Source organism: Podarcis erhardii, assembly GCF_964252035.2.
Source record: "Podarcis erhardii genome assembly, chromosome: 7".
In the NCBI taxonomy this organism is placed as follows: domain Eukaryota; kingdom Metazoa; phylum Chordata; class Lepidosauria; order Squamata; family Lacertidae; genus Podarcis; species Podarcis erhardii.
The window spans coordinates 92,723,196-92,751,188 of record NC_138511.1 but is presented as its reverse complement, the minus strand read 5'-3'; the positions used below and the strand labels follow the sequence as shown (position 1 = coordinate 92,751,188).

The 27,993-nt window shown below is 53.7% G+C and overlaps 2 protein-coding genes across 2 annotated transcripts in view; both read left to right on the top strand.

The window, feature by feature from the left end:
* Nucleotides 1–27,993, top strand: part of LOC309345608 (uncharacterized protein) — a gene marked incomplete at its 5' end in the record, with an annotated part of 296,278 nt that overhangs the window by 162,513 nt on the left and 105,772 nt on the right. The window lies entirely within an intron of this gene.
* Nucleotides 12,167–27,993, top strand: part of LOC309345728 (leucine-rich repeat and fibronectin type III domain-containing protein 1-like protein) — a 76,820-nt gene continuing 60,993 nt past the window's right edge. The window contains exon 1 of the mRNA XM_081869053.1: nucleotides 12,167–12,398. The gene's annotated coding sequence lies outside the window, so the exon portion shown is untranslated. The remainder of the gene's footprint in view (nucleotides 12,399–27,993) is intronic.

Sequence of the window (27,993 nt, the reverse complement as noted above, 5' to 3'; positions counted from 1 at the left end):
CTCCCGAACTCAGAGGACCGAGTGTGTCAGAGAACAAAGGAGACATGGGTGGAGGAACTTCTGTTTGGTTCACTCCTTGCTCCAGAAATTGCAAGGGGGAGTCAGAGTAGGCACCTAAGATACTTAAGGAGAGTTGCCGGTTTGTGCTTGTAAGATAATGCTGTAATAAAAAGACTGGGAGTGTGGGTGGTGCTGCTGATGCTGCTGATAGCCTCCATGCTGCATTGAAGAGGGGTGAATGGACATCACAGTTGGGGGGGCCATAGCTGTCACCTCCTTGCTGCTAGCCCCCCTGGGAAGGACTGGAGTGTGGAGGGCACCTGCTGCTGGTGGTATATATAGTAATTGTGGTTGGAGGGCTGCATGTCACCCAGGAGGGAAGAGAAATCATGCTGGGGTGAGGAGGATTTCTCAAGCATGGATTTGTAGAGATTTCGGAAGGACCAGTTCAGGTCCTGGAAGTTGATCTCAGAATAGGAGAATTTCAAGTTGTTGGTGGTACTGTAATGTGGAGGTGGCACATCTGTACCTTCGCGGCCCTGAGCACCAGCCACTGTTGCTGCCACACCCACAGGCCCTGTGCTCTGCTGGCTGTAACTGCCAGTAGGCAGTGCGCTTTGCAAGGAGAGGTGCTGGGTGAATTCAGGGGAAGAGTGAGGATTCTGCCCCAAGAGAAACAGGCCCCCGGGGGATCGTGCTTGCTTCTTGCTCTGGGGGATCCTGCGATAGATCATCATCTGGTGGGTGACGCCTCTTCCAGGAAATATCAGGACAGGTATCTATGGTCCACGTTTGGAGGCAGCCATGCCTCTGAATCTCAGTTGCTGGAAACCGCAGGAGGGGAGCATGTGGGTCTTGCGCTCAGATCCTGCTTTGGGCACCTGGTTGGCCACTGTGAGAAGGAAGAGGATGCTGGCTAGATCCGTTGGCCTGATCCAGCAGGCTCTTCTGATGTTTGGTTGTTGTTGTTGTTGTATTTTTTAAAAAAGCGTTCAGTTTATTCTGCAGATTTTTTTTTACACTAATTAAACTTAAAGCTGCAATTAGAGGCTGCGGCAGAAAAATTGGCCTTTTATTTTTTATTCCCTAATTGCACCTGTAATGAGGCAAGTTTAAAACAGTGAACTTTGGTGCTTACATTTTTTTTCCCTGCTGCATGCATAATTTCTCCCCCCCCCCCTTTTCTTTTTTCTTTTTGGACAAAGTAATAATAATAAATAATAAATAAATTAAAATGTGCGCACACACACCATGAGACCCTTCCACTGTAACTATCCAACCTCCCAAAATTTCAACACCTCCTGCGATGGCTTGACCCCTTTCCGTTTTAACAGTACAAATTCTACAAATACTTTCCATATATCCGCAAAATAATTTCTCCTGCGTATTCCCCGTTTTATCTTAATAGCACATGTTAACTTATCATTAATAGCTATATCCCACACCTCTTTGTACCATTCTTCCATTTTATATTCTGCTTGCCCCTTCCTAGCTAGAATAACTCGTGCAGCTGGCAATAAATTTGTGAGCAAGTCCTTCATAGCCCGTGAACCTTCCACCCCATCTGATGTCCTTATGTTCAAGCATAAACCACGCGTATGAACTGACCCACTTTTTGAGATAAACATCAAAGGTCTGCCCTGCTGGTATCTCTCATGGCCTTCTGCAAATTTTATGACACTTGCATCCACCACATGATACTGATTAAGAAGATGGGCCTCAGGGTTGTCCAGGAAGTGGCCCAGGGTGGTCCTGGGCATTCTGCACCCTCTGGGGTCACCAACATGGTGCCCATTTTTTTTCCCTGCTGCATGCATAAATGATCTCCCCTTCTCCATGGTGCCCAGAAAAGGAGAGGTTGTTGTCTCCATGGGGACCACGTTGGGGACCCCCAGAGAGGAGGAGATCATTTGGCCCATGGGCACTGTGGGGCAGCCATCTTTTAGTGCCTCCAGGCACATCTGGAGTTCTGAGACCCTCATGGGTCTCTCCTCTACAGGTTTTATTCTGCAAATCGCAGAATGTCTTTTCAGGGACGAAAGGAACCTCTGGCTTGATGGTGGTTTTGAGATGCTCTCTTGTCAAAAGGAGGAGCCATTCCCCAGAAAGAGCCATTGCTGGGGGTGGGGTGTCTTGCTGGCAATGGTGTGCATTTAACTTTTTCATAGGGGAACAGTTAGGGCCAGAGGTGCCAGCTTGCGAGGGGATTGGGGGGCATGATGTCATGCGTGTGATGTGCACACGAGCATTGCGCCTCCCTCCCTAAGCCAGTCAGAAGCTTCCTGGGCTTTGCGTAGGAGGTACCAGGGCTCTGACAGGTGGGCTTTGGGAAGATGGCAGTGTTGCAGGAATTTATGTATAGGTTTTTTTGGGGGGTTGCCCCTCCAACAGATATCACGCACATGCAGCCCACTACCAAAACCAGCACAATCACTTTTGTGACTTTTGTGCTTTGTCCCCACAAAACACTTCATCACAGTTTCTTCCTATCTATTCCAAGGGCCTTTGCTGCACGATACCAAATGTAAGAATTCACTGATAAATGTATCTGAAAACTTCAGAAATTCCTATAGACATGTGAGCTCAGCTACTCAGCAGCCCCTCTGCCTGAGGGATAATCCCTGGCATCCTGATGCCTGAGTAACACAGGCAGCCTTTCCAGAAAGAACAAACCCAGTTGAAGACAAAAGGGTGGGATGAACTTGGCTGGGAAACAGGGAGTTGTAAATATCTTTTTGTTATACTTGATGGGTGTTTGGTGGAGGGCAAGGGGAACCATGGGGCAGGGTTCAGGATGCTCAGATTCCTGCCACCAGATCTCCCCTTTCATGATGTAACCATGATGTATGAGTGATGTAGTTTGGGGGGAGTGTAACATGGGGATTAGGGATGTGGGTTAAACCACAGAGCCTAGGATTTGCCGATCAGAAGGTCGGCAGTTTGAATCCCCGCAACGACGGGGTGAGCTCCCATTGCTCGGTCCCTGCTCCTGCCAACCTAGCAGTTTGAAAGCACGTCAAAGTGCAAGTAGATAAATAGGTACCACTCTGGCAGGAAGGTAAACAGCGTTTCTGTGCACTGCTCTGGTTCACCAGAAGCAGCTTAGTCATGCTGGCCACATGACCTGGAAGCTGAACTCCGGCTCCCTCGGCCAGTAAAGCGAGATGAGCGCTGCAACCCCAGAGTCGGCCACGACTGGACCTAATGGTCAGGGGTCCCTTTACCTTTACCTAACATGGGGATTAGCAGCTAATAAAAGTTTGGGTTCTCTTTTGTTGGGGGCTTCCATCTTGTTCCACCTGGTGGCAGGTGGGAGTCCTGTCACGACAGTCTTCAATCAAGACCAAGCCTACTGTCTGCTGTTTTGCTCTGGGATTCCTGGCTGGTGTCCTTGTTTTTTTGTCCAAGGGAGCCCTCAGATTTCTCCGTTAACAGCAGGATGGATCCTGCACCCACCAGATCCTCGGATCTTCCTCCCTAAGCCGGGCAGAAGCTTCAAGGGCTTCAGGGGAGCTTCTAGAGGGGAAGCCCAGTCCTCTTAGTCCAATGACTGCACACCACTGCTAGCTGGGTTTTTTGTCCTGGCTGAAGCCTCCAGAGGGGAACCTTTGAGACTTACAGCCTGTGTTTGTGTGTGTGTGCAAATGTGCATGGGGTGTGTGTGCCAAACTGGGTCTTTGACTTGGGTGACATAAAGCCTAGTTTTGCCCCTGCCTCAGAACCAGGTCCTCCTTGCATGGTCGTACTAGAAAGCCCTAGATCTGTGGGTCTGATGATTCAGTTAATGGAGATGTTGCATTCTGTTATGTGTCACCATGGCAGGTAATTCCAGGCATTGAGTGCATCCTTCTGAGAAGAAGCTGCTTCTCAAGGAAATGCTCTGCCAGCGCCTCTCTGCCCCCAAACACAAAGGCCCCCTCTTTACCCACAGGGACACCCCCTCCCCAACATCCTTGCAAGGTTTATGCCTCGCCTTTATCAGCAGCAAGCCAGCTGTGCAACCTGATTCTCTGGGAATGCTGAGATACCCGCAAGCAGGGAGGTGGGAAAATAATCTCTCAAGAGCTCGTGCAAGACCCAGGAGGATTGGGGTGGGGGTGGGGCAGCCTGTGCAGGTGGCACAGGAAGAGCTGTGGAAAGGGAAGAGAGCCCCCCCCTTAAATCAAGTGCATGAATAGTCAGCACACAGGAGGAGGAGGAAGAGAAAGAAGCTGGGAGGGAGAGGAGGGGGAGAGGAGGGCTGGGTGGGCTTTTAGGGCCTGATCCAGCTGCAGGGCTCCTCTTAGCTTTTTCTGTTGGCAGATACCAGCAGGGGGGATTTAGCAGCAGGGCGGGAGGAGGCACAGGGAACCTCAGCCAGGGGGAACAACTCATGTCTCACATGCAGACAGAGGCGTACCTAGGTTCCTTTGTGCCCTTGGCAAGGAGAGAACGTGGACGGGTGGGCTGGCTCCTGGCATTCTGGCTCAGTGGAGTGGAGAGGTGCAATTTTTGTGCCCCTCTGGAGCACCTGGCAGGGGACAACCTGGCCAATCCCTAGCTACACAGGGTGTCGACCTCCCCACTGTATCCTGACCCACTGGAAGCTTCCAAATGCTCCACTTACAATGCATGGCAGAAACCTAACAGGATCCTTGCCAAACTCAGGCCATTACTTTAAAATGATATTTTAAAATTGACAGAGGAGGAGAAAACACGCTTGCTCCATCTTGCATGTGGCAGCCCTTGAGATATTTGAAGGTGTGTCTCCTATCTCTCCTCAGTCTCCTCTCTTCCAGGCTAAATGTACCCAGCTCCTTTGACTGTTCCTCATCAGGCTTGGTTTCCAGACCCTTGATCACCTTGGCTGCCCTCCTCTGCACACCTTCCAGCTTGTCAGTAACCTTCCACAACTGGACAAAGGACTCCAGGGGTGGTTTGACCAAGGCATGGATGTTGCGGGGGGTGGGGTTGGGAATCAGACAGCGCAGGGAGAGGGTTCTAGGTGGACCTCCTGCTCCCACCCCCTCCAGGCAAGTCATCTTCCCCTCTTCCCCTCCCCAGACACTGAGCCCCACAAGGAAGGCAACAGCCCACAGGAAAAGGCGTAGCCTCCCCCAGCCCTCCCTTGCAACACAGCTGCCAATGGCAGAGCTGCCCTCACAATGAACCATCAGGATGCCATGGAGACGGCTGGCTTGCAGGTCCTGCTAGCAGCCAGGTGGATGGATCTGCTGAGCCAGATTCCCTCCAGCCCAGCCCAGCCCGACTCCTGACAGAAAATTAGTGTTTAACCAGAATTTAGGAGGCTAAGCACAAGCGCCTCAGCTCTGCCCAGGTCTGACAGCAGCTCCAGCTCAGGGGAAGCCGCTGGCCAAGAAGTGATTAGCGTTTACCATGTGCAGATTCCCAGAACATCAAAGGGCTGTTGGGGGTGCAGGCAGGAGCCACAAAGCCCCCACAAAGACAGAGAAGCGTGTGGACAAGGCTGGGAGCCCAGGAAGGCCAGAATCCCTCTGATGTTGGCTCAGGTGGGTTGGAGTGCGAGTGTGGAGTCATAGGATTGTAGAACAGTGTTAATGGAGAAATCTGAGGGCTCCCTTGGACAAAAAACAAGGACCCCAGCCAGGAATCCCAGAGCAAAACAGCAGCCATTCGGCTTGGTCTTGATTGAAGACTGTCTTGACAGGACTCCCACCTGCCACCAGGTGGAACAAGATGGAAGCCCAGAACAAAAGAGAACCCAAACTTTTATTAGATAATAAATCCCCCAGGCTACACTCCCAAGACTACATCATAACTACATCATGGACACATCACAAAGAGGAGGGGTTGAGGGAGGAATTGTGGTGGTAACCTGAGGGTCTTGTCACCTGTCCGGTTCCTCCTTTCCCCCTCCCCATGATTACATGCCTGAGGACAAAGAGGAGTTCACTGCTTCCTGCCCCCAGAGGGAAGGGCTGGTCGCTGTCCTTTGTTTCAGTCCGTACTGAATCCACTTCCATATGCAGGTCCTTTGTGAGTTCAATGATCTGTCTAGGACCATCAAGGTTGGCATGCCAACTGGGTAGGGCTCGCTGAGGACGTGTTGGCTGCCATGTCTCAAGTCTTCCCCCTTTGATAGTCATTCCTTCATGGTGTAAAATAGAAGTGGAACGGTACAGATCTGATGTACGGGTCATTTTCTATGAATTTATAATAGAAGCGTCGCTGTGTGAGTGTGTGTGTGTTGTGTTTGTACAAACTGAATGATGGGGGGGGGGTTCCTGCAACAACAGGAAGGACCCTCAGGGGTCATCTGGCCCAACCCTTGTTACAATGCAGGATGGCCATCCAACCTCCAAGGACTGAGAGCCCACCAGCTGCCCAGGAAGCCCATTCTACCACAGAGCAGCTCTTCCCACCAGAAAGTTATTTCATGCAGCCTAGAATAGCATTAGCTTGTTTTGCTGCAGCAAACGTTTTTCTGCTGCTGCTGCTGCTGCTGGCCCATGTGAAGCCTGAAGCCAGCAGTGAGATGCAGCAGCTAAAAAGCTAGGCTACTGTGGTGCTCACGTGTTGCTAAATGCATTCCTCCTTGATTCCTGATTTATTTACTCTGAAACATGTCTGCATGCTCAAAGTAGTCTTTGTAGTTAAAAGGATTTCTCTGATCTAACTTTGTACCCACCAGTGGCGTAGCGTGGGGGGTGCAGGGGGGGCCGGCCGCACCGGGCGCAACATCTGGGGGTTAGGGAAATCCACGGGTTAGGGGGCGCAAATCCACGGGTTAGGGGGCGCAAATTACTTGCCTTGCCCCGGGTGCTGATAACCCACGCTACGCCACTGGTACCCACCTAGTAGTTTTTTTGAAATGCTCAGAGGAAATCTGATTGGTTCTTACAAGTGCTGTGTTAAAAGTTCTTTTGTTAATAAAGGGGACCTGGGCCAGGGTGTGACAGATTATTATTGGCACTTCCTCCCAGAGTCTTGCTGGCCAAACCTCGTGTGTATTTTATTAATCAGGGTCCAATCCTTTCTTTGCCTTCGGAACGCCACAGGCTACACCCACAGAAGTCCAGTGTCCAGATCGAGGGAAGTCCACCCTCCGCAGTGGGACTGGGCCGGGGTCTGTGTGCTGAAGCCCACCAGGCCTGCTGCTTCTCCAAGGGGTGGGTGGGTGGGGGTTGGAAGGCGTGTGGCTGCACCACCAGCCCCTCATTCAGCTCCCACCTCTTGGGCATTGCTTCTCTCACACCATCACACTCTCGGATGCATCAGACTCCCACCTTCATCCTTCGCTTCTGTGAATGCTTTTAAGTGAGCAGATGAACAGGGTGAGCCCATTTTCCAGTATTGGTGACCCTATTTCCTCTAATAGAACATACACCTATAGAGGAATCTGCAAGTGTGTGGAGAAAAACAGGCAGGAAAAGACTGAAATGGTGTCACAGATTCGGCAGTGATGCTAAAGAGAAATTGGGTAGCAATCAAAGCTATCAACTACCGTATTGGCCCGAATATAAGCCGCACCCGCAAATAAGCTGTACCTTTAAAATTCAAGGGGGGGGAGAGAATACCCAGATATAAGCCGCTCCCTTATAATTCCGCAGGCACTCACACCAGCAAATGGCAAATATGGAAGAAAATCCTACAGTGATAACGTGAAAGCCAATTTTTGTAAGGTCGCGAATTTAAGCCGCTCTTTAATTTTTCACGGTCGGAATTGGGGGGGAGGGAGTGTGGCTTATATTCAGGCCAATACAGTATGTGGGATGCTGGGTGCCTGGGCACCCACAAATTTTAAATGAAGGGCCCTCCCCCCAGGTTCTATTCCATGGCACTCACTCACCTCATGGCACCCACTGGTGAGCTCGCATCATCTTTTTAAGAGCAAATCTCAAAAAATTGTGAGTGTCTTCAGCAAATTGTCACAGAACTCGCTCAGGCGCTATTTGATTACTTCTACCATTCATAACTAGGGACGCGGGTGGCGCTGTGGGTAAAACCTCAGTGCCTAGGACTTGCTGATCGTATGGTCGGCGGTTCGAATCCCCGCGGCAGAGTGAGCTCCCGTCGTTCGGTCCCAGCTCCTGAACACCTAGCAGTTCGAAAGCACCCCTAAGTGCAAGTAGATAAATAGGGACCGCTTTATAGCGGGAAGGTAAACGGCGTTTCCGTGTGCTGCGCTGGTGCTGGCTCGCCAGATGCCGCTTAGTCACGTTGGCCACGTGACCCAGAAGTGTCTTTGGACGGCGCCGGCTCCCGGCCTCTTGAATGAGATGAGCGCACAACCCTAGAGTCGGACACGACTGGCCCGAAAGGGCAGGGGTACCTTTACCTTTTTACCATTCATAACTACACACAGTCAACGTACCTGAATTGGTTGGATAGCCAACGCAAAGAAAACATTTCTCCAACATATTTGGTAGCCACTCTGGGCAATTGCATGGGCCAGCAGTGTGTGAGGATTTCTCAAACCTACTGGAATGGCAACCAGCCTCTTGCAAGAACTTTTGTTGTTCAGTTGTGTCCGTCTCTTTGTGACCCCCTGGACCAGAGCACGCCAGGCCCTCCTGTCTTCCACTGCCTCCTGCAGTTTGGTCAGACTCATGTTTGTAGCTTTGAGAACACTGTCCCACCATCTCGTCCTCTGTCGTCCCCTTCTCCTTGCACCCTCCATCTTTCCCAGCATCAGGGTCTTTTCCAGGGAGTCTTCTCTTCTCATGAGGTGGCCAAAGTCTTGGAGCCTCAGCTTCAGGATCTGCCCTTCCAGTGAGCTACAGGTCCTTATTTCTTGGCCCTGGAGAAGATATGCTTTCCTCTGAGTTCCATAAGGAAGAGATGGGCTGGTGGAGGCCTATCCTGACTGGCGTATAAACAACACAGGCCCTATGCTGTAGGAATGGAAAACTAGTATCATCTTCCCAATTTATACAAAATGGGATAGGAAGGATCCACAAAACTATTGGCCAATTAGCTTGTTAGACATCTCCTCAAAGTTATATACACGATATCTCCCTCAAAAATTATCCAACTGGTTGCAAAATGACATTAATCATAAAGAACAAGGGGGATTCAGATTGGGACGCAGTATCGTTGATCTATGTTTTACTCTGAACCATATTATAAGGAAGTATGCTAGGAATATTAAGAATAATCTTTATGTAGCCTTTTATTGATCTTTCTGCTGCATTCAACTCTATTACTTGAAGCAGATGGTGAGAGAAATTTCAAACTGCTGACATCGACCGTCGGCTTCTGCTATTGATCCAAGAACTAGACGCAGCAATACACAAATGAGGGTCAGAGTAGGTCTAATGCTTTTAAGGGGCTGATGCCACGAGGGGTGAAGCCAAGCTGCGTTCTGGCTCCCACTGTTTTCAACATTATATGAATGGTTTGATGCCATATTTAGCCAATGCAAACTTCCCCCCTCCAGTCACTAGGAACAGAAAGAACCTCGCTCTCGATGTGTGAAGATACATCAAGGTTCAGCGCTCCTGTGTCTTTCCTGATTGGGCGCCAGAGATTTCTTAGAGATGTCTAGCATGTACTGTAAACAGGAAAGCCTAACTGTAAATTACTCCACAACCAAGATGGTGATTTTTGGCACACACAGTCCTAGGTATCAGGGATGCTTAGATTAGCAAGCTGTGGAACAGAGTTGCTCCTTTAGATACATGTAGTGAAACCCTCCCTAGGAAGCGTCATATGGAGGCGGTAGAGAAGTCAAAGCCCAGAGGACCTCAGAGGCCGAAATGAGGCTCTGTCACAATAAGGGAGGGCAGCTGACTGAACCTGCCCTAAATATATTTGGTGGCAAAGTGCTTCCTCAAATGCTCTACGGTGTCAAAATCTGGGGCTCTGATACAAACTCCATAAACGTTTTGGAAACTGTGCAGAATAATTTCTTTCAGAAGCTGTACTCTCTGCCATCAAGAATATCGGCAGCTCTTCTTCATACAGAATCGGAGTGGCCAGCAATTAAGACAAGAGCAGACTGTGTTCGGTTAAAGTATATTTTTAAAAATTCTACTATGCCTATTAAGGGACGCGGGTGGCGTTGTGGGTTAAACCACAGAGCCTAGGACTTGCCGATCAGAAGGTCGGCTGTTCGAATCCCCGTGACAGGGTGAGCTCCCGTTGCTCGGTCCCTGCTCCTGCCAACCCAGCAGTTCCAAAGCACGTCAAAGTGCAAGTAGATAAATAGGTACCGCTCCGGCAGGAAGGTAAACGGCGTTTCCGTGCGCTGCTCTGGTTCGCCAGAAGCGGCTTAGTCATGCTGGTCACATGACCCAGAAGCTATACGCCGGCTCCCTCGGCCAAGAAAGCGAGATGAGCGCCCCAACCCCAGAGCTGGCCACAACTGGACCTAATGGTCAGGGGTCCCTTTACCTTTACCTATGCCTATTGAGCATTTGCCTGCAGTTTGGCTATATGGAATTGGGTGATAACCAACTCTGGGAAGCAGCTCGTCAAGAAGTATTAGACTATTATTATTTTCCAGAATTGAAATCTGCCTTGACCTTGAATAAGTGTCAACTAAGCTCTTCTGGATAGAATCGAAAAGGGACCTGCACCTAATTAAAAACACTTAATTTTCCCCTTGGTAACCATTCTTGAGGGCAGAGCATTTTAGAGCTAGTTATCTGACAAACTCTCACCAGTTTCCTTAAGAAATGCCTTTACTGAGCTGTGTTTCAAGTACGTACCGCCTTGGACGGCCACTACAAGATCCTGCATGCAGACAGACTTAGTATTTGTGGTCAACCTCAGGTGGAAGACGTCGCTCACGATCTGTCAGCCTGCCCCTTATAGAGAGATCCAAGAGAGGAGAGTCTGAAATCTTTGTTCGCACAAGCAAGCAGGCACACCCCAGCAGAAATGACCCCGTTTCTTTTGAGTCAGAATAATAGCTTCTTTACACAGAGTGGTCCTCTATGCTTTGGCTGCAGGGAAAAAAATCAGGAAAAAGGGAGTTAGATAAAATCACTATAAATTGTTGTGGTGATCAGTGGGTTTGATCTGAAGTCAAGCTGGACAGCATTTTGGCGTCTCTAGTAATTTCTCTCTCTTACATCATGGATGTTGGTAAACTGGATTTTAGAAAGGCAAAATAACATTGGAATTGCAGCTGTCAGAGATGCACAAGGGAAACGGTTTTAATGCTCAGGAATTTGGCAGTCTTTGGTACATTATGCATTTTTACATTATGGATGCCCGCTCCATATTATTTTATTGACACTATTGCTTAATACAAGGTTTGTCATGGCCTTTGGCTAGAACAATAAAATTATGAACTGAACTGCTCTCAGGAGAGCGGAGCACCCTGAGGGGAAGGGAGCGTCGCTCCCCCATCGCTCACTTTATTTAAAACCATTTACAACCGTTTCCTTTCGGCAACTCCTGCAGCCAAACCAAATGCGCAGCTTTCCTTTTATTTGGTCCACATCAGCGACGCCGGGGGGGGGGCGGGGGGGCGGGGGGGCGGGGGGGCGGGTCCTGTGGTCTGGACAGCCTTGGACCTCCAGAAACACGGCCCCGGATTGCTGTTGACAAAAATGCAGCGCCAAGAATGAAAACCAGTCAAAACTACCAAGTCCCACCAGGCACTCTCTCCCCAAAAGGGGGGTTCCCTTAGTGGACGGGCAGAGGACCCGTCTCGTCCACGGGGCTTGGCGATGGGAGCGCAATGGAGGCGCGGTGTGCCCGCAGCCGGCTGGAGAGCGGGGCGCAAGAGGCAGCGACCATCTCCCGACAGTCAGGTTGGCCCTCCGCGCCCTCTGGGGGCAAAGAGCGCCCCAAGTGCCCCGGAAAGCCGAAGCAGCCCTCAGCGCCCCACCCCGGCCCTCGGCTGCCCGGCGGCATTACGGAGAGAGAAGCGCGCCCGGCGCCCCCGTCTTGAGCCAAAGGGCATCCCCGCTCCGCTCTCGGGAGCCAAAAAGCAGGCGAGGCAACGCCAGGGAAGGGGGCGCGCGGGGCTGGAGGGGCGCTCCCGGAGCTGGCCGGTTCCTGACGGCGGAGAGGCTCCCCCCAGCGGGCATGGCCGAGCCGGGGCTACGGCGCCTGCTCGGCTTTGGCGGTGGGGGGAGAGGAGAGGAGGAGCCACCGCCGCCTCCGCGACGCCGGCAGCCGAGCTGCGCTCCGACGCAGGCGAGCAGGACCAGGACGCCGGAGCGGGCAAGGCGCGGCCGGGCCACGGGACGCGCCCGGATGGAGGAGCCGCCCTCCGGCCCCGACGACTGAGCGACGCCCGCCGCGGCCCCGGCAGGCGGACAGGAGGAGCCGCCGACGGGCGCATGGCCAACCGAGCCGGAGCCGCCGCAGCCGCGGAGCCCCCAGGAGCAGCAGCCGGGGAGGGGCGGCAGCAGCAGCAGCAGCAGCAGCAGCAGCAGCAGCAGGGACGGCGCCGCTCCCGAGGGAGGCCGTGGGGCCAGGTAAGAGGGCGCGGCTACATGGGGGGGGCACTCGCGGCTGCTGGGCAGGGGCCCCTTCCTCCCCGGCTCGAAATCGCCTCGAAATTGGCCAGCGCTTGCAGCCTCCCGCTCTGCCCCGAGGCGGGGCAGGCGGCCATGAGAGGAGGGATCACCCACGGGAGAAGCGCCCACGCTTCCTCGCCCTGCCCGGCGGCGCTGGCTTGTGTGTCCCCCACGCCCCGAACGAGCGATCCTCCGCTGCAGCGCAGGCGTGGGGAGAACGCCGTTTCAGCACCTCGGGGGCAGCAGGCTGCGCCCCCAGGGAAGTTTGCCGCTGGCTGCGGGCCCCGCAAGAACCGCCCCCCTTTGGACGGCAACGCGCGCTCTCGTGGGTTTGTGTGTTGCGGGTGGGGGGCGCTCCGTGTTTTCCGTTCCGCCTCCCGTTCTCAAGGCTTGGCTTAAGCGGCCCGCCCCTCCCGGAGCCGAGACCCGGCGACCTGCTCGCTGCAGCCACAGCAACCTTGGACTTGCGGCCAGGCGGGGCGGCTCCTCTTGTACTAAGGCGGCGCCCCCTTCCTGGCCCGGCCCGGCTCGAGGGTCCTGCACTCCGTCCTGGCTCGGCACCCGCCCGGCGGCGCCAAGGACGGGCCCAATCTGCTGCTCCGCAGCCGCCTGGAAAGGCGAGGCGAGCTCCGAGGGGGCGCCCCGGCTTCGCTCGCCCCCCACAGTTGGGGAAGCCTCCGTTTGACTGGGGCGGGTGCGCCGGAGGAGGCGGCCTGGCCTCCTGGGGTCGTCGAAGGAGGCGGCCTGCTTCCGAGTCGGCCGTCTGATTTTGGTGGGCAGAGAAAGCGGAGCCGCCGGAGCTGGAGTTTCCAGGCCGAGGCCTCCTCGGGAGGAGACGAGGGCGGCGCCCGCGGGAAGCTTGGGGACTCGCCCGCCCTGTCGGGGGTGGCTCTCCGCCGCCGCATCCCTGTCCCCGCCGGAGGGAGGGGGTTCCAGGCGGGCTTCTCGACCCTTTATTTGGGGAGCCGGTGGCAGGACGGAAGGAGGAGCTGCAAGCTGCCCCCCGGCCACTCCTGGGATGTTCCACCGGCGGAGCAGCTTCCCAGGTTCTCGAAGAGAACCCAGACCTTGCGGCGGGGGCTCCTCGGTGCCATTCAGGCTGCCGAAGACCGAGTCAGACCCGCAGTCCACCCAGCTAAGGACCAGCAGCAACGGCTCTGCTGACCGTCGGAGGTCCCTCCCGGCCTGCCTGCAGATGCCGCCTTCGGGGCTCGAACCTGCTGGGCGAAGGTGCTTGGCGGAACTGGTGCACGGAGCCATTTCGAAGCGTCACGTGCTTCCTTCCAGGCCAGAGAGAGAAGGGTGCAAAAGATGCGCGGAAGCAAATGGTCCAGTTGTCTGAGGGGAGGAGGGGATGTGCTTGCCGCTGCCTTCCTCGCGGGCTGCCAGTGGGGGGAGCTAGAGAGCCTCATCGGCCTCCCCTGCTCTGGGGAAGCGAAGATCCCACCGGCCCCGTGCGCCCCTCCTGGGGTGTCCCCGACTCTGCTTTGCTCGAGTGCCTGTGTGTCTCTCTCCTCAAGGGGCGTCCTGTGGAGGGATGGAGCCCTGCTTTAGGGGAGAGGGGTCCAGTGGTCAGAGCTCCAGGGTTAGGCCCCTCTCTGCTGCAGTCCTTGGAAGGGCGGCTGAACCTCTCAAGAGTGATGCTGTGCAGGCAGAGTTCTTGTTTCCTGCTGACGTGGCTCTGGAAGAGCTGCAATGCTCCTGCTGTGAGCTCATGATGACCCCATAGCCCTCTGGCCAGTTGGAGTGGGAGAGTGGCTTGTGGCTTAGGACACCCCCATTCCTTGTGGATCTCCTTCTGGTGGGACTCCAAAGCTCCTTTCTCAGGCTGATGCCCACTGCCTCTGCCCTCCTTGGCTCCCTGCTGAGCTCTGGTCCAGGCAGCAGCACCCCAAGTGGAGAGGGTGGTATTGGGGTGAGCCTTTGGTGCCTGCAATGGCCCTGAGAGAGGCTGCCTCAGTGAGCAAGGTGCCCCCCCGGGGGGCTGGGGGAGTCCCCATGCACTAACTACCCTGCACTCCTGCACTGTGGGGCTGGCCCCATGGGGCCTTTAACTCCTCCTAGCCTCTGGGAGCCTCTCTCTTCCACAACCTCCTCGGGAGCAAAGAGAAAGATCCCTTCCGCCACTAAGACGCTTCCCACAATGGGCATTTCAGGGAAGCAGGAAAAGGTCATTGCTGCCCACGCAAATGCTTCTGTGCTAATATAATATGGCAGAATACTTCTTCGGGTTCTGTAAACGAAGCTTTGCTTCCTGGAGAGATGCTGTTTGGGGCTGCCTTTTCCTCTCTTGGTTTGAGCCTTTGGGGACTTGCGGAACGAGCAGCTGAGACCCAGAAGTCCCGCCTTTCCCTTCCTGCCATTTTGCCCACCTTGAAAGGTCAAGGCTCTTCCTGCCGGCCTTCTGCACTCCTCTGGGTGCCCTCCTGGTGGCCTGGATGTGTCATCCAGCCTCTGCCCTCTGGCCCCGTCCCCTCTCTCGGTCCTTCTCTCTGGCATTGCATGGGGTTGGCCTAGATGACCTCTGGGTCCCCTTCCAACCCGACAGTTCTGTGAGTCTGTGAATGTGGCTTTAGCCTCCCTCCCTCACCTGTGTGGGCTTTTTGTGGCTGTGCATTCCAAATATACTTAATTTGGGTTGATTCCCGCCTGCAATTAGCACATCTCCTCCTCCTGCCTCACCCTCCCCTTTGCTTTCATCTTGTGTGGTTAACTGGAAGGGAGAGGGGCTGATCCTCTGGCCACGGGGAAGGGGGCGGCCAAGGGTCTGTAGGCCTCTCAGTAGGTGTAGCTCTGGTGACTCAGAGGCCATCTGTTCATGGATGAGGAGAGAGTCGCCTTCTGCTGATGTGGCTTCCAGACTTCTATATTGTGGAGCTATGAAAGAGGCCCCCAGAAGTCCCTCTGGCTGGCCATTTACCCCAGTGTAGCCCACCGCATGGGCTGGGGGTTCCTCCTGCCTTCTGGCCAAGGGTCAGTGCAGAGTGGAAGGTGGCCCTCTCTGCGTGGACTTCCATGGCACAGAGCAGAGGGGCAGTTGGGTCTCTTGCCTGGAGACCTCTTGTGTGGAGGTCTCCTCATCTTGCAGGATCAGCATTGCCTTTGCAAGGTGCCTGCTCAGCTGAGGGAAGGGGAAGGAGTCGGGCATCTGCTGCTTTCTTGCTGCAGGAAGGGGCAGAGGGAGAAAGTGCTGCCTCCTATGGAGCCAGGCAAGCTGAGTCCTCTCTGCACTGGCTGGTAGCAGAGGTGCTCCAGGGCTTTGGGCAGAAGCTGTTGACTCCCCAGGAGCTTCTGTCTGGAAGGAGATGCTCTGCCCCTGAACCGCAAGGGCCTTTCCTTGAGGTGGAGCAGAGTGACTTTCAAAGGAAGGCAAACCGTAAGCTGCTTTGAGCATGATTTTGTGTGTGGAAAAGAGGCAAACAGATGGATTGATTGGTTGACTGATTGAGCAACCAGCTGTGCCAGTTGAGGGTCCTGCACATCTGTCTGTCTTGGAAGGCCAGTTCTCTTGGGAGAAGGGCCTTTGGTGGGCCAGACCCTGTGGGTGGACATGGGGCAGGTGTTCAGACCACGCCCTGCCCCATCTCCCAAGACGAAAGAGGGCCAGGGCAGTGTTTGTTTTTTTGTTGCATTTATATCTCATATTTTTTCCTCCAAGGAGCTCCAAGTGGTGTACATTGTTCTCCTGCTCCCCATTTAATCTTCACAACGACCCTGCAAGGTAGGATAGGCTGAGAGGCAGGGACTGCCTCCCCCACCCACCCCAGGTCGCACCCCGTGAGCTGAGTGGGGATTTGAACCCTGCTCTTTCCCAGGTTCCAATCTGACCCTCTCCCCACTACAGCACACAGACTCAGAGTCCCATTGAGGCTGCATGGAGGGCAGTGCTTGGAGGGAGGAGGCTTGGGAATCCTGGCGGGGGAGGGGAGGGGCAAGCGAAAAGCCTTCTCCAGCCTCCTGGTCCACTGTGGCAGGTTGCCTTGCTCAGCCAAGGCTCTCCTTCTTCCGATGGCCAAGAGAGACCTGCGGGGAATGGGGAAGGGAGAGCAATATGGCTGCTTGCTCAGTGCAAAACTTCCTAAGAATCTGCAGGCAATGGGGGGGGGAGGGCAGGCAAAGCAGGAGAGGGAGGAAGGAGGGCTGTTCTGGCACTGGTGATAAATGGCCGAGAGAGGCAGCCGGCTTGTTTGAGGGGTCTGTTCATTTATCAAAATAGATGGCTCTGTTTTGCTGCAGCATCTGCAAACGACCATGAGCTCCAAAAGGGGTTGGGGGTTGAAGTTTGGGTCTTGAGGACAGCAAACGTCAGTTGCAAGGAGTCTTGGAAGACGATGATTATTTACTATTCTGGTAGTTGTCATCTGCTTCTACCCCACCTTCCTCCAAGGAGAGAAAGACTGTGGACGTTGTTCTCCCTGCATTTTATCTTCACAGCAACCCAGTGAAGCAGGTTGCACTGAGAGAGGCAGGGACTGGCCCAAGGTCACGCCCAGGGAGAGCTTTGCGGTTTACGGGGAAAGATTTCAACCCGAGTCTCCCAGATCCTGGTGTTACATGAATTTTAACATAGTGGACATACACTCCACAGAAAACCCTCACCCTTCTTGGTGGTAGATAATAATAATATTATAATAATTTATTATTTATACCCTGCCCACCTGGCTGGGCTTCCCCAGCCACTCTGGGCGGCTTCCAGCAAAATATTAAAATACAAGAATTCATCAAATATTAAAAGCTTCCCTAAACAGGGCTGCCTTCAGATGTCTTCTAAACATCAGATAGTTTTTTATTTCCTTGACATCTGATGGGAGGGCGTTCCACAGGGCAGGCACCACCACCAAGAAGGCCCTCTGCCTGGTTCCCTGTAACCTCACTTCTTGCAATGAGGGAACCGCCAGAAGGTCCTTGGAGTTGGACCTCTGTGTCTGGGCTGAACGATGGGGGTGGAGACGCTCCTTCAGGTCTACAGGTCTACACTCCTTCAGGCATCTGCTCTGCATGCAAAGGCTCCCAGTTCATTCTTTGGCACCTCCAGGTAGGACTGGGAACATCCCTGGCCCAAACCCTGGAGAGCTGCTGCCAGTCAGTGCAGACAATACTGAGGTGTGAGGTGGACTCTTAACACCAGTCTGACACTCTAACCACTCTAGGAAGCATAGGAACCAAGCAAACTGCCTCACGTGGAATCAGGCCGTGGCTACAACTGTTTACGCTGCTTGTTCGTGCTCAGGGAAGCCATTGCGACGTGTCCTCTGCTATTGTTGCACTAATTATAATAATACCTTGATTGTCCATGTACAACCTGTGTACAATGAAATGCACAATGACTGCAACACTCATCAGCCCCAAACAGCATAGGCAGGGATGACAGCAGTCCGTCAACATGTGGGGGCTACCCATGGTCTGCAAAGATGGCCAGTGGCTGTCTAGGTTTCAGCCAGATGCAAAGCTGCCGTGGCTGATCTTGGAGGAGGACGGAAGGGGGCTTGGAACCTGCTCCGTGTCTTGCTCAGGGGCTCAATTTCCGTGGCATTTCTTCTCACTATAAGCCTGAAATAATAAAAAGAAGAGTTTCCACACCTGACTCTGAGAATTTGCACTCTGGCATTATAAGAAGCAGCATTGTTTCTCTGGAGGGTGAATCACCACCGCCTGACATTCGGAGCTCTCAGGTGACCCCCCCCCCAAAGCTCTCCTCCATCTCCTCGCTCTCCCCTGCTTTTCAGGAAAGGGGGTGGGCCCTCCTTCCTGTGTCATTCGGCACCTCCTTGGCAAGCGTTCAGGGAAAAGCCATCTCCACCCCCCTGACTGTTTCCAACACTTCCTTTGCTCACTACAATTAGGAGCCATTTCTGAGTTAGAAAATTGCAGGCTCTTCATCTGAGCTCAGAATAGATTCCCTCGGAGTCTGTGTGTCCTCAACACGCGGCTCATCTTTACCTTTGTGGAATTCCTCCCCTCCCTTTCAGAGAGAGGTTTATTTTGAGGCCTTCGGCATCAAGCGACTTCTCTCCCCATCATCCTCTGTGCCCCTCAGAAACGTGGCCGGCCTGGGCGGCCTCTCCTCCTCCTCCTCATCCAGCTGAGCCAGCAGCAAAGGCTTTCTCTGCTGGACCCAGAGGCACCTGAGGAGTGACTGGGGGGCACCTGAGGAGGGAGGGGCCTCCTAACCTTTGCAGAATTCCTGGTGGGCCCTTTCAGTCTGGAGAAAAGGCAAGGAAGAGACAACAGGACAGGAGCTTGTAGAATTAGGCATGGCATAGAGAAAATGTGCAGCTTCTCTACTTCATAACACTAGGACTGCTGGGCATCCAGAGAAGCTGAATTTTGGGAGGTTCGGGACAGATCAAAGAAATAGTGTTAAGAGTCCACCTCACACCTCAGTATTGTCTGCACTGACTGGCAGCAGCTTTCCAGGGTTTGGGCCAGGGATGTTCCCAGTCCTACCTGGAGGTGCCAAAGAATGAACTGGGAGCCTCTGAATGCAGAGCAGATGCCTGAAGGAGTGTAGACCTGTAGACCTGAAGGAGCGTCTCCACCCCCATCGTTCAGCCCAGACACAGAGGTCCAACTCCAAGGACCTTCTGGCGGTTCCCTCATTGCAAGAAGTGAGGTTACAGGGAACCAGGCAGAGGGCCTTCTCAGTGGTGGCGCCCTCCCATCAGATGTCAAGGAAATAAACCTTGGAACTCCCTCCCACAAGAGGCAGTCATGGCCACCAGGGTGGAGGGCTTTAAAAGAGGATTAGACTTATTTGCAGAGTTGCTCTAGTGCTCGGATCCTGCTCGCTGGTTTCCTAAAGGCATCCGACCAGCCACTGAAAGGGCAGCATGCTGGACTCTAGGGGACACTGGCCTGATTCAGCTGCCTCTTGTAATGCTCTTCTGGCCCTTGTGAAGCCCCGTGGGGTCGGGACGTCTGCCACAGCCTGCGTCTGGCCAAGCGGCGAGCTGCGCATCCTGGCCTGCTCTCCATGCGCGTTCTCTGGGCTGGGTCATCCCTGTTTGCTCAGACAGTTTCAGCTGTCAGAAACGGGCCTCCTCTCCCGCCGCGCCTGGATGTTCAGAGAGCCAGACCCCGTGAATCTTCCAAAAATAGATACCCCATTTATCAAACCTGCTTAAAGGCACCGAGCGCGTTGGCGGTGGCTGAGGCCTGCCGCATGAAAGAGAGGCTGTGATTCAGGAGCTGGTGGCGCGTCTTGGCCTCATGAGAAGCACCACAGAGGATGGGCTGGCAAGGAGGAGGAGGAGGAGGCCGCAATGCCTGGAGGATGCCTTCTCCACAACCCCGGCCTCTGGAGAGGTCCGTGTTTCTGGCAGGGGAGAGTCCCTGGGCTTATGACCTTCTCTGTAGCTCCAGCGCAGTTCTGGATGCGTGCTTCCCTAGCGGAGTAATCTGAACCCCCATCAAACTGAGCTCACTGTTTATGTCCTCCAAGTGCTATTCTTAAAATCACGACTACAAAAGCACATTATGCAAATATTAATCTAGTGCTAACCACCCCGCTTTCTTCCTGTGCTGATCTAATGGTTTTTTATGGCAGCCTCTTTTGAAGCGCTGCATTATAATTCTGTATAGAATTAAAAATCATCAAAGGCACCCCACTGCAACCATGCAATTACTCTTATTTGTTTTATATCTTCTGTAAATAAAACAGCATTTATATATGACCTGCCCTTCCAGTCACTCATTCTGCGAGTGATTCCTTCGTCATTTCACAACAACCGGCCACTAAACATGGAGCTGAAGACAGGCAGCCTCTGTGGCCACGGAGGGAGGGGGTTGTGGCTCAGGAACATGCATGGGGTGGGGGTGGGGCAAGGCTGGGACATTGAGAGGACGGAGACCATTGGGTGCCAGATAACTGATTTTGGAGTATTTCTTTTAAAACTTGTTGTCCTTCCTTTCTGCCCATCAAGAGGACTTATCCACCTCCTGGGGGGGGAATACTCCTAGAAAAACCCCACCTCATTAATTCATAGAAGCATCTACTCATTTTGAATGATTAAGTGCAATGAAAAAGTCAGCTGGTTCCTTGAGATTCTACTTCCTGGCTAGAATTCTCCAGAACTTTTGTGTCAAGATGGGCTGGAAGGGTGCGGAGTGTCTGTGTGTCTTTTGGCCTTCAGGCCTTGGGCGGTGTTTGGTGGGAGGGAGTGGGGAGACACCCACTGAGCTCCCCCAAACATTCCCCAGGGTCAGATGTGGATTTGGGGCTGTGCTGCTAAGCCGCTCTCTGCTAAATGGGCCTGGCTCTCATTCAGCAGCTTGCTTTGCCTTGATCTCCATGAGTGAATGGAAGCCGTTTCCTCTTTAAGCAGGTGAGGCCTCACAGCCTTGACAGCTGCAGCCTTTTCCCCCTGGCAGCCAACCAGGTCAGGATTCATAGAATTGGAAGGGGGAACCCCAGGGTCATCTAGTCCAACCCTCTGCAGTGCTGAAGAATCTCAGACAGATGGCCATCCAACCTCTGCTTGAGAAACAACCAAGGAAGGAGGGTCCTCCTCTGCCTTCTGAGGAAGTCTGTTCCACCGCTGAAGAGCTCTTACCCTCTTCCATGTGGCAGCCTTTCAGATATTTGAAGGTGGCTGGCCTATCCCTTCTCAATCTCTTCTGCAGGCTAAACATCCCCAACTCCCTCAACTGTTCCTCATGTGGCTTGTTTCCCAGACCCTTCTCTGTCGCCTCCTCTGTGCATCTTCTAGCTGTTTCCATGTGAATGGCTTCTCCATATTCTCTGCTCCCTGAGCTGCACCAATACCAGTCTAGTGGTGTAGTGGTTAAGAGCGGTGGACTCGTAATCTGGGGAACTGGGTTCGCTTCCCCGCTCCTCCACATGCATCTGCTGGGTGACCTTGGGCCAGTCACACTTCTCTGAAGTCTCTCAGCCCCACTCACCTCACAGAGTGTTTGTTGTGGGGGAGGAAGGGAAAGGAGATAGTGAGCCGCTTTGAGACTCCTTAGGGTGGTGATAAAGCAGGATATCAAATCAGGGATGTGGGATATCAAATCTAAACTCTTCTTCTTCTAGATTCCTTTGCACACACACAGAAAGTGTTTATTATGACATTTAATTGAACGTTTCTGCTGTCTGCGGGCAGGTGGCCTATTAAAGGTGGCCTTATCTCAGCACCCCGGATCAGATGGCAGCATGGGCTGCAAGTGAAAAACTACAGTGAGCCTGGGGTGGGGGCAAATGACAGCAGTGCAACCCCAATGGCAGTGGGGGGTGGAAGAGGAAGTGGGGCGGCAGTGGGAACCTCCGGAAGAAAAGGGCATGAGTGTATGAGAGAGATTTCTAGGGAGGGAGGGGGTGGGCTTCTTGGCCCTGCCCTTTCCCCTTTGGGCAAAAGGATGCTCTTATCAGAAGGAGCCATGTGACCTCGCCTAATGCACTTCTTGGCCAACCCAGCCCAAAGTATTGATTTGCTTTCAGCACTAATGCAGCAGAGTCAGGCTGAGCTTGCCAGCAGCCCATCTGTGGTAGATGCCTCAAACCCTGTAACGTGAATTATTCACCGTTGTAAGCAGGCCCCTTGGCAGCTCCCACGGTGGAGTCGCGAGCCCCCCGGGGCTTCTGCAGCACCAGAATCCATCACGGCCAAGTCCCCAGAGGAGCAAAATGTGGGCGCAATTAAGTTGGAAGGCTGGACTGCTGGGATGCGGGGTGTGAGAGAACAGTTCTCTTTTGAGCAGCGGCCTCAGCGGCCTTGCAGAGTGGAGGTTTACAGAACCCTGGACAGCTCCATGCTGGACTCCAGCGCAAGAAGCTCTGCCATCGCCTTCACTTTAGTCCAGCCTTTCTCCTAGCAAGGCCAGAGCTCAGGGATGATGGGAGTTGTAATCCAACAACATCTGGGGACCCCCAGGTAGAGAACTGCTGCTTTAGTAGCTTTTCCCTCGAAGGGAAGGCTTCCGTTCATCTGTGAGCTGGAGTCCTCCAAATCGGACGAAGGCAATGTGGCTTCTCAAGCTAGAGATGTCCTGCCTCTCTATGGACTTCTCCTGGGCAAGCACTTCGGATGTAGCCTGTCCATCTGAAGCCGGCCCTGCAGATCCCTCCCTCTCACTCTCTGAATCCTGGTCTCACACAGACACACACACCTCAGGAAGTCACAGCCCTGGGGCTCATTGCTGGGGTTGGGGAAGAGGGAGTCACAGTCTGCAGTCCTGGAGAATGAAGTATTAGAGGTTACCGCCCACACACTTCTGCTGCGCTTTCGGCTTGTGTGTTGGCACCTCAGTAAAACCTTGTCTTACTGTTTGTAGCAGAGTTTTCCCCCAGAAGCAGAGGACAAGGACAGGAGTCATAGTCAAATTCCTCACTCAAGAGCTTCTTCATTGCTTGACCGGTTGCACAAGCATTTCTGTTACAAATATATACAGTGGTACCTGTAGATGTGAACGGGATCCGTTCTGGAGCCCCATTTGCATCCTGAGTAGAATGTAACACGCGACTGTGCATGCGTGGGTCGCGTTTTGCCACTTCCACGCATGCGTGTGATGCCATTTTGAGCATCTGCGCATGTGCGAGCGACAAAACCTGGAAGTAACGTGCTCCGTTACTTCCAGGTTGCTGCGGAGCGCAACCCGAAAAGGCTTAACCTGAAGCGACTTCAACCCGAGGTATGACTGTAGAAACTATTTAAAGGTAAAGGGACCCCTGACCATTAGGTCCAGTTGTGGCCGACTCTGGGGTTGTGGCGCTCATCTCGCTTTATTGGCCGAGGGAGCCGGCGTACAGCTTCCAGATCATGTGGCCAGCATGACTAAGCCGCTTCTGGCAAACCAGAGCAGCGCACGGAAACGCCGTTTACCTTCCCGCCGGAGCGGTACCTATTTATCTACTTGCACTGGCATACTTTCAAACTGCTAGGTTGGCAGGAGCTGGTACCAAGCAACGGGAGCTCACCCCGTCACGGGGATTCGAACCGCCAAACTTCTCATTGGCAAGTCCTAGGTTCTGTGGTTTAACCCACAGCGCCACCCACGTCCCGTACAAACTATTTACATTCCTCCAGCACGGTATAAACTCAGTGTGTGTGTGTGTGTGTGTGTGCGTGTTTTCCTCGTGTGGGAATTCCAGCCTGCAACTTCCTCCCTTTATTTGCACCCCCAGCTGACACCAGTCAAGCCAAGACACGTAAGAAAATTCTGGAACCCTCTTTAAAGCTGAAAGGAACTTTCATCTGTTTCCTGAAAATTGTTTTCCTAACATGAAACTCAGGGATGTGGCCAGAGAGGAGGGTGCTTTGGAGGGGGGGGGCGTTCCAGTGAGGGAGGCCAGAAACACCTGGGCTGAGCTTTGCAGGGCACTGACCAGGTGAGGCTCCACTGGCTGCCCGTCTCATGTGCTGGACTTGCCACCCAGCTCAGGACGGGATCCTTGGGCTCTTCTGCCTCCTTGCATGCAGCTGGAGAAGGAGCTGGGCTCTTCTGGCCAGGGGGCCTCCCTTTGGAGAGGGGGGGGGGTCCTGCAGAACAGGGAAAACCAACTCTGCACCCGCTTCTTCACAGTTAGGGCTGCCAACCAACCAACCCACAGTAATTGTTTGATCATCTGCCAATTAATAGATTAATGTGCCTATTATCAAAGCATTACTCTAGGGGTGCCTTCAGGAGGTACCAAAGCGAGATGCCAGTCAGTTTCCCATCCCTCTTTTGAAGTAAGGACATATTTTCTTTTCCGTTGTTAACATTAATGCACCGGAGCTACAAGCATCCTCCAAAACCAAACACAAGTGCCTTTAATTTGCAGCCTTGCCAATTAAACCCCCCTCTGATTAATCAACAAAATGTATTTCAAATGTTTGTGTCCTGCCTTTTGAGCCAAAGGGCCTGTAATTAAAAATGGTAAAAACGAGATACATAACAGTGATTGAAATATGATATTCCCCCAAACAGTCAATTAAGCAGCAGGGATGGCAGATGAGGCCGACTGCAGGAGAGCCCAGCAAAGCAGGCTGGAGCGGAGATCCCCTTGGCAGGCGGAGCAGAAGGGCTTTGCTTGGTGCCAAAAGTGGGGGGGGGGGGCAGTGAGATGACTCTCGCCCCCCTTCCAGGAGGGAAGAGGGAAGCGAGTTTGTCAAAGCTTCAGGACCCCATATGGAAGGCCTTTACACACACAAAGACACAGAGAGAAAGAGAATTCTTCACAGGGTCAGGGGGCACTGAGTCCCTGGGCCTCTGAGGAATTTCATTGGGGTGGAGAACTCATTTTCAGCAAGGGTTGCAACATGTTTAGAATTGCTTTTTGCTCTTCTGTAATTAATAATAATAATAATAATAATAATAATAATAATAATAATAATAATAATAATAATAATAATTTTATTTATATCCCGCCCTCCCCAGCAGGAGCCGGGCTCAGAGCGGCTAACAACAATAAAAGTAACACAGCATTCTAATTACAGATAGGTAGCCGTGTTGGTCTGCCATGGTCAAAACAAAATAAAAAAATTCCTTCCAGTAGCACCTTAAGTTAAGGTGCTACTGGAAGGAACAGCATTCTAAAATCAATTCATTCTAAAATCAGTTCAAATCAGATTAATGGCAACCATTGGGCTAGAGTTCTGTGAGGATTGCCAAAGGAGGGGGTCAGGCTGTGCCTTGCAGTGGCGTAGCGTGGGGGGTGCAAGGGGTGCCAGCCGCACCGGGCGCAACATTTTTGGGGGCGCACTCGGAGCTCTCTGCCCCTACCTGGTCCTGGTGGCTCACTCTCTCTCTCACAGTGCTGGCTGCGATGGAAAGGACGAGGCTGCGCGCTCCCCAGCCCAGGCGCCGCCTTCTGCGCGCACACTCGCTTGCAGCTAGAAGCCCTGCAGAAAAGGCCGTCGGGTGCAGGAGCGGTGCCTACATCGCGCTTCCCGGAGGGGGCGCGTCGCCCGCCCGGCATTGGCGCGCGTTTGAGCGGGCTGCGGAGGGCGCGAGCGCTGCGTGCGCCCCAGGAGGCTGGCAAGGGCGGGAAAGCGGGCGGCTCGCTCCTCCCGCGCGCCCGAAGGGGCTTTTTTGGCGGTTCCCCCGCTGCTACGAAGTCCTAAGCAACGAGAAGGAAAGCGCCTCATGAGCATAGCACTGGAGGGTGAGTCTCAACTTTTCTGGACGAGCACTCAATGTGTTGCAGATATTAAGCATAACTTTAAAGCCCTAAAAAAAGAAGAAGCAGCAAAAAAAAAACCACCCCACACGGGGGGCGTGTTCTAATTCCCTTCTAACTCCGGGTTAGAGCGCAGCACGTGGAGGATGGGTGGGGAAAGAGAGAGGAGGCGGGCGGGCGCGCTGATAGAACGCCAGGCGCGGGGGCCGCCAGGGAGAGCCAGCGCGCGCCCCACCCCAGACGCTCGCGGCCACCGCCGTCCCTCCCTCCCAGGGAAGGCGGGATTAGAGCAAGCGCCCGGGCAGCAAGAAGCGCGCGCGCACGCCGGCCCTGCCCTGGATCCCTCAGAACAGCCAGTCTCTGGGAAAGTGGGCGTGGCTTTAGAACTCTCAGGCAGCAGAGGCTGCCGCCCAGCAAGGCTTCCCATTGGGAGGCGCGAAGGCTTTAGTGGGTGGGGATTGGCGCAAATGTAAGCAGGGCGGGCTAAGAGGAGGAGCCGCTGCCGAGGAGCAGCGGCACCAGCAGCGTTTCCTCTCCCCCCCTCCCCTCCCGTGTCAACAAGCGGGGCGCCTGCGCCGGGGGTTTGCGCATCTTTTCCTCTCATGCGCGGTATTTGCTTCCCGAGTCGGGCCCGGGGTTTGGCCTAGAGCCAGCGGCGGGTAGAGGGCGCAGAGCGATCGGGCGCAGCTCTCCGGCCGCAGCGGCTCCGGGCGGGCGAGCGATCGGTCGGTCCGCTGGCTCAGGATGGCGGACGACTCCGCAGTGGCGTAGCGTGGGGGGTGCAGGGGGGGCGCAACATCTGGGGGTTAGGGTTAGGGGGCGCAAATCCACGGGTTAGGGGGCGCAAATCACTTGCCTTGCCCCGGGTGCTGACAACCCACGCTACGCCACTGGTGCCTTGGCTAAAGGCCTGGTGGAACAGCTCCGTCTTGCAGGCCCTGCGGAAAGATGTCAAGTTCCGCAGGGCCCTAGTCCCTTATGACAGAGCGTTCCACCAGATCACAGCCACAGCCGAAAAAGCCCTGGCTCTGGTTGAGGCCAGCCTAACCTCCCTGTGACCTCCAAGATGTTTTTGTCTGAAGACTGGAAGAAGAAGAAGAAGAAGAAGAAGAAGAAGAAGAAGAAGAAGAAGAAGAAGAAGAAGAAGAAGAAGAAGAAGAAAAAGAAGAAGTTGTTGTTATACCCTGCCCATCTGGCTGGGTTTCCCCAGCCACTCTGGGCAGCTTCCAACAAGAGATTAAAAATACATTAAAACATCAGTCATGAAAAACTTCCCTAAACAGGGCTGCCTGTTTTTCTAAATGTCAAATAGTTGTTTATTTCTCTAACATCTGATGCGAGGGCGTTCCACAGGGCAGGCGCCACCACCGAGAAGGCCCTCTACCTGGTTCCCTGTAACTTCGCTCCTCGCAGGGAGGGAACCGCCAAAAGACCCTCAGATCTGGACCTCAGTGTCCAGGCTGAACGATGAGGGTGGAGACGCTCCTTCAGGTCTGCTGGGGCTTTGAGGCCATTTAGGGCTTTCAAGGTCAGCACCAACACTTTGAATTCTGCTCAGAAATGTACTGGGAGCCAATGTAGGTCTTTCAAGACCGGTGTTATGTGTTCTCCGCAGCCGCTCCCAGTCCCCAGTCTAGCTGCCGCGTTCTGGATTAGTTGCAGTTTCCGGGTCACCTTCAAAGGTAGCCCCACGTAGAGTGCATTGCAGTAGTCCAAGCGAGAGATAACCACAGCAGGCACCACTCTGGAGAGACAGTCTGTGGGCAGGGAGGGTCTCATCCTGCATACCAGATGGAGCTGATAAACAGCTGCCTTGAATTGTGACAACATTCAGAATCACGCCAAAGGGGGCCCATCTAGTCCAGAGTCCTGTTTTCATTGTGACCAACCAGGTACCTCTTCTTAGAAGCCGACAAGGAGGAAGCAACCTGGATGGCTTTGAAAGGGGGTTAGACGGAGGAGGAGAGGGCCATGGATGGCTTTGCTCTGCCCCCAAAGTTGGGGGCAGCAATGCTTCTGAATGCCTGTTGCTGGAAACCACAGGCGTGGAGAAGGGTCATGTGCTGGAATCCTGTTTTGAGAGTCTCCCATTGGGGCATCTGTTTGGCCACTGTGAGAGCAGGATGCTGGGCTAGACTGGCCATTGGCCTCATCCAGCAGGGTCTTCCTACATCTTTTGGACCTGAGCAGCACCAATGCTCTCCCCTCTTGCCATTCCCAGCCACTGGCTCTGTCCAAAGTAGCTGACAATGCACAGAATGTAAACCAACAGCAATCACAATCCATATCAAAATATTTTATCAGCCCATTCAATAAACCTTTCGCTATCAGTTTGTTCAGGGAACAGAATATCCACAGTTCAATTCAATAAAAAAAGCCCAGGCTATAAAGCAGTAGCGAAGAACAGAGATGTGAAATTACATCCAGGTCAGAATAGAGATTAAAATCAATCAG